Below are 7,081 nucleotides of genomic sequence, written 5' to 3' on the forward strand. Positions count from 1 at the left end.
GGTGGGTTTGAACCGCCAGCCGTCTGGTTAGCAGGCAAGTGTCTTAGCCACTATGCTACCAGAGCATAGGACAAACTAATTCTTCTTGGCTGATTATAATCTCCTTTTCTTAAAAGTGACAAATGTAAAATGGAGAACAACGTGAAGGGCCACTGGAAAACCATCTGATTTATGATCCGGGTCATTTACTGCAGTGGTTCTCCAGGTGGGTCTCCCCATCAGCAGCATCAGCATCACTGAGATGCAGGCTCTCAGGTCCCACCTCAGGCCCATGATTGAGAACCTCACGGGGGAGGGGCACCAATCCCTGCCCTAAGCAGCCCTTCCAGGTGATCTGATGCCGACTCAAGTTTGGATACCACTGCACCACGATTTCCTTTTCTTCCTTCAGGGACCTGGTTTGGTAACTTTGCCACATCTCAAAAAGCAAGCAATGGGAAAGTCTGTTTCAACAAGCAAACCATTTCAAACAAAGGAAATAACAGGAGAGATGGAATTGAAGGCCATTGCCTTGCTTGCCGTGTCAGCCCATGCATTTTATTTTTAGGCCTCATTAGTTATTTTTCATTTCTTTCCTTTTAATCCCAATGTCTTGTGATTGCTTTCATCGTACGAAATGAAATGGCTAATTCTTACCCAGAATGCAATAGAATAGCACACAAACTAGCGTCTGCTCAGACTGATTGGTGCTCATACCACACAAGGCTCTAAAGGGATTTCCCCAAAGAGTAATGGTAGAGAATGGCAACACACAGAACAACTCTGTCTTAGAAATTAATTTAAAATGAACAGAACACACAAATGAAAGGTGCAGTATGAATGTATCAGGGCAGGATCCCCACAGAAAGAGAAGTTCACTCCAGAGGGTTCAGATGAAGAGACTTTAATAAAGGGAACACTGCAGAGGTGTGGGCAGGGTTAGGGGAGCAAACGGAAGGCCTGGGACCCAGAGACAAGCAGCAGTGTCTCTCCCCATCCCTGGTCCGGAAGACACAAAGGGAGAAAATAGTGTCACTGAGAAGAAGGTCGCCCAGTGCAAATTGTTTTCATGGTGGAATGTAGTTACTGCCTAAGATGAGACTTGAAAGCACGAAAGGAGTGGGGGGGAAGGATCCTGGCCTGTCTCTCCTGCCCTCCTACCTCCCTTCTGCCAAACTCAACCAGCAGCCGGAGGCAAAGGAGCTCAGGTGATACAATCCACAGGGGTCTAATGCCAGGTGGAGCAGGTGAGAAAGAGTGGGGAAAGAGTGGGGATATGGAGACTAAGAAGAACGTCACACAGATCCCGCCTTCAAGGCTTTGCCTCGCTTTTCAATCTGTTTTTAATGGGAATTGTGTATCGTCATTAACTAGTGCGTTCATGCCCTCCACTGCTAACTGAAAGGCTGGGGTTCAACTTCACACAGAGATGCCTCAGAAGGAAGACCGGCACAAACCCAGCATTGAAACCCTGTGGGGCAGAGTTCCGCTCTGACACGTGGGGTCACCGTGAGCCGGAGGCCACTGGATGGCAGCTGCTCTTCCGGCCTTGCTTTCTGGTTTTACCGTAAAAGTTGAACTCTAATTTTTAAGAGATCTTTAAATAGATCATTATTGTCTCAGTATAGGAGCTCTGGTGGCGTAGTCCCTAAAGCATTTGACTGCTAACCAGAAGGCTGGCGGTTCAAACCCACCAGCCACTCCTCGGAAGGAAGACGGGGCAATCTACTTCTGTAGTGATACCACCTCGGAAACCCAAGGAGGGGTCACTATGGGTCGGGTCCGACTTGAGGTCAGTGAGTTTGGTTTAGAGTCTCAATGGTGTAGTAACTCTAAAGGTACTGGCAACTATGAACAAATAAGTAACTAGAATTATCAGAGGCTTTTAGAACTTTTGATTCAGAAATGTCTCTGGAACAAGTTACGTAGGCAGATGGTTTTTAAAACATTGTTTATATTCCATGAGAGCAACTCATAAAAGACATCAGCTTATTTTAATTAGCACATGCTAGTAGCAATATTACATTTAAATTACATCTTGTTATCCTCCTAATGGCTTTATGCGTAATTCTCCAACACATCTGACTCTCCCCAGAGGATTTTACCTGTGGTAAAACAAAGGATTTAGCAACATTTAGGGGAAGTGTTTGTAAACATCCACATTTTTGTTGGTTTCTATGGTGACCTCCCCAGTATCAGGAGGAGCACAGGGTCCCTTGTCTATGGTTGTCTCCGCTTGACGCATTTAAACCAACCAACCAACCGCCAAACCGGTGGTTCTGGAGCCCAACTCGCCCCCACTGTGCCGGTTCAGAAGCCACAGAAGCTGTGGCCACCGGCCAAGACCGCACATTAACCTAAGCCATCAATTTTCTCCTAGTATTTGAACGCCGGCGCGTTCTGGGCCTGGTGCCAGGCGCTGGGTAGCCCCGGCTGTGAAGGCCGTCATTATCGAAACAAAATGATGCCGGACATGCGGAAGTCAGCCCTTGAGTGCCAGTCACGTTGTCTTTGTGTCGTTATGATTCAGTGCCCTTGAGAGCAATTGGTCTCCCTGGGATGATGAAATTCCTATCGATGCACTCACTTCTCAGACACATGGCACTCGGATTCAGATACCATGCAAGTCGAAGTTGCAAGAAGAAATGACTCTCCTTTCCCTTGACCAGCAAATGGTCTGTGTAAAGAGGGCCACTCACGAACGGCCTGTGCAGGTTACTTTCCTGATCTGCACAGAGGGGACCATAATGTAGCCCCCTCCAGGCTAAGCTGACTTCCCAAACGGCATGCGCAGAGCAAGCCTCCGTTACTCATCATCTTGGTGCAAAAGTCCACACTTGCCCTTTCATCTAGATTTTAACTTGAAGTGCACAGCCTCTTTCTGAGTTCAAAACAGAACTCAATTATAAATCTTTTTAAATTTTTCTCCTAAGAATTTTTTAAAAATGATTTTTGCAACTTCATTTATGAAAAGTAACTTTCTTTTCTTACTCCTGTTTGGTGAGGCGCTAGCATGAACATCACGTTGTTTGGGGGCGCAGTCTCTCTTCCCTTTCCAAGTAGAGTTCCAGGCACACTGAAAGATGGCCCTTTGAGGGAATGGGGGCAGTGGTGGCTTTAAGGTGGAACAGAAAGGTAGCCCTGAGAAGGATTTTTGAGACAAAATCCATCACCCTGTCTCTGCCCTTCCTTGCTCACTGTCTGTGGAATTCTCGCCTTTTCTTACAATGAAATAATATAAACAGTTTGTTGTAATCTGAAAGAATTTCTGTAGAACCTGAAGAGACTGGGAGAGAGAGGGAAGCTTCTCTAACCATTGGTCTAATACTCATTCTATCACCCTGCAAACACTACTGGGTTCTGCTGTCAACATTAAAAACTTCTCTAGATATTTATTCAATTAGCAATAAATAAAAATACGATTATAACAAATAAAAGTATTTTAGATGTTTCAATGTCGGTTGCAACTTTAATTTTTCACATGTCTAATACAAGGAGCTCTAGTGGCACAGTGATTAAAGCATTCGGCAGTACCAACACACCAGCCGCTCCATGGGAGGAGGATGTGATAGTCTGCTTCCGTAAAGCCTTAGAAACTCCATATGGGGCAGTTCTACTCTGTCCTATAGGGGCGCTATGAGTAGAAATTGACTCAGTGGCAGTGGGTTATTCTTGTAAATGTTTTATGAATTCTTGTGAATGTTTTAAAGCCCTCAAGGCAGTAATAAAATAATTACAAAACATGCATATGTGTACACGATAACTGCTATCAAAGTGTTAAGACCATGATTTAAATTTTTCTTTATCATTTTAAAGAGCTCTGGTGGTGCAATGGTTAAGTGCTCAGCTGCTAAATTAAAGGTCAGTGGTTTGAACACTTCAGCAGGAGAAAAGACCTGGCAAGCGTTTCCGTAAATATCAAAGCCTTGGAGACCCCATGGGGTAGCTAAACTCTATCCCATAGGGTCACTATGAGTAGCAATTGACTCCATGGCAACAGGTCTTTCTTATTTTACTTCAGGAGGGACCTGTGTATCTGTGGCAGCCTGGAACATTCCTCACCTACATACTCATCCTCCCAGATCTCAAACCTTAGTGTTCCTCCGCTTCACTGGCCAGATTAGGATTCGAAATCACCTTAGAGCTTCTGTTTCACAGCTGAGAGAGGGTTTCTAGGCTATCTCTATTGTTACTGGAAGGAATGCTTTCCAAGACAGTGCAATTGAAGGCTGTGCCTTCTAACCCTTTGAGAAATAAATGAATTCACCCGAAGCTAATGATCCAGGTAAAACAAACCAAAAACCAAACTCACTGCCATCAAATTGATTCTGACTCAGCAACCCCCTTTGGATTTCGGAGGTGGTAAATCTTTGTGGAAGTAGATTGCCCAGTCTTCCTTCCGAGGAGTGGCTGGTGGGTTTAAACCGCCAGCCTTCTGGTTAGCAGTCAAATGCCTTAGGCAGTATGCTACCAGAGCTCCTTAATGACTCAGGTAAGGAGGACTGTAATTCAGAATTATCCTAGGTAAGGAAATACCAGTTAGGCAAATGTAAGTGCTCAGCTGCTACCTGAAAGGTAGACAGTTCAAATCCAAGGACTTCCAAAAGGTCACAGCCATGAAAACCCTGCAAAGCACAGTCTACACTGACACCCATGGGATCACCGTGAGTTGGAGTCAACTTGTTGACAGCAGGTCCTTGGTGTCTGTCTAGAGCAACACTTGTTCTTGTGCATGAGGAAGCATGAGTGAGGATGCTCATCACAGCGGTGTCTAAAGTAGTGAAAAATTGGAAATGATTTCAAACTCTATCTGTAGGGGAGTGGCTCAATCCACTGGGGGTGTATTTACATTAGGAAGTACTGTTCAGTGTTTGCAAAGAATTAGGTATATGTAGCAAGACATAGGGAGCTCTGGTAGCATAGTGCCTAAGGCGCTTGACTGCTAACCAGAAGGCTGGCGGCGGTTCAAACCCACCAGCCACTCCTCGGAAGGAAGGTTGGACAATCCTACTTCTGTAGTGATACTGCCTCGGAAACCCAAGGAGGGGTCGCTACGAGTCGGGGCCGACTCGACGGCACATAACAACAACAACAACAACAAGCAAGACATATGGGAGCTCTGGTAGCATAGTAGCTAAGGCACTTGACTGATAACCACAAGGTTGGCAGTTCAAACCCACCAGCCACTCCTCAGAAGGAAGATGGGGCAATCTACTGCCATAGTGATACTGCCTCGGAAACCCCAGGAGGGGTCGCTGTGAGTCGGGTCTGACTCGATGGCACATAACAACAACAACAACAGCAAGACATGTAGTTGGGTGGATAAATGAAGAATTTTATCAAGAAATCAAAGAAGAATAGGTATGACTATAAAGCACTAGGAATCGCTATGGTGATGGGACAGTTTTGTATCTTGATTGTGGTGGCATTAGACAAATGTACATGTGACAATAACAGAGATTACATAGAACTCAATTTTCTCATTTTTATTTTGTTCAACAGTTACGTAAAGTGTTGCCATCGGAGGAGGCTGGGTGAAGGGTGCAGAGGGTCTCCCCCTATCATATTTGTATCTTCCCATGTATCTATAATTTATTTCAAAATAAAAATTGACCAAAAAATGAAAGAAGGCATAAATAAATGTAGTAGAAGACTCAATTTGATGATATCAATTCTCCCCAAGTTGGCTTATTAGAGTAAATGTAATTCTAATGGACTTTTTAAAGTAATTTGATAAACTTGCCTTAAAAATTACATGGAAATGCAAAGAACCAAAAATTATGAAAACGCTCCCAAGCAAGAACAAAATAATTTGTTCTATCAGATATGAAAGTTGATTATAAAGCTACAGTAAAGAAATCTGGTATTGTCACAAGAATATGCAAAACTGACCAACTGAAACAGAATAGGGTCAGGATGGGAGAGGGGGCCCATGAACAGTGATTGATGACTAAGCTCACACTGCAAAATAGGGAGAAAGGATGGACTTTTCAATAAAAGGTGCTTGAAAACCTGAGTATTTGTATATTAAAAATAAAATTGGATTGCTACCTCACATTGGAAGGAGCTCTGGTAGCATAGTGCCAAAGGCATTTGACTGCTAACCAGAGGGCTAGCAGTTCAAACCCACCAGCCATGCCTCAGAAGGAAGATTGGGCAATCTACTTCCGTAATGATACCACCTTGAAACCCAAGGATGGGTTGCTATAAGTCAGAATCAATTCAATGGCAGTGAGTTTGGTTGTTTTTTTTTTTTTTTTTTGGTTTTACCTCACATTGAGCACAAAATCAACTCCAGGTAGATTACAAATCCAAATATGAAAAGGACAATAATGCCACTGGAAAATAAGAGAGAGAACATATGATTAACCTGAGCATAGGAAGGTATTTCTTAAATGAGACAAAAATGGAAATCTTAATTTCCTGCTAAGAGTATAAATTGGTAAATCACTTTGAAAAACAGTTTGACATGAGTTAGTCAAACAGAACATATGAAGACCCTATCACCCAACAACCCCATTCCTAGGTACACCTAGAGCAGGGCTGCCCAGGAGAACTTTCTGCAATAATGGAAAATGTTCTTTCAACACCTGTGCTGTTCAATACAGTAGCCACCGGTTACATGTGGCTACTGAGTACTTGAAATGTGCAAGTATGGAACCAAAATTTTGATTTTATTTCATTTTAATAGCCACACGTAGCTAGTGGCTACCATATTGGACAGCATAGCCTCTGTGATAGGCATGTACATGTGTGCACACAGACACATGTACAGAAATGGCACGGTAGCAATGCTCATAAATAACCAAAAGATGGAAAAGCTACACAGGTCCATCTTACACCAGTAAGATGGTTAAATAAATTGTTGCATACAAGGGAATACTATACTGCAATGAAAACGAATAAAATACAGCTATGTGCAGTGGTAGGGATAAGTCTAATAAATGTGATACCATTACATTTAAAGTTTTCACAAAAGTGCAGAAAACTTATTTTTACAAAAGGTGCAAAAGGAGGACATGTAGTCATTTCAATAAATACTGCTGGAGTCATTGGATATCCACAGGCAAAATAAATAAATAAACCACAACCTAAACCTCAC

The sequence above is a fragment of the Orycteropus afer genome, unplaced genomic scaffold (genome assembly GCF_000298275.1).
Source record: "Orycteropus afer afer isolate SDZICR_OR568_19922 unplaced genomic scaffold, OryAfe1.0 scaffold00397, whole genome shotgun sequence".
In the NCBI taxonomy this organism is placed as follows: domain Eukaryota; kingdom Metazoa; phylum Chordata; class Mammalia; order Tubulidentata; family Orycteropodidae; genus Orycteropus; species Orycteropus afer.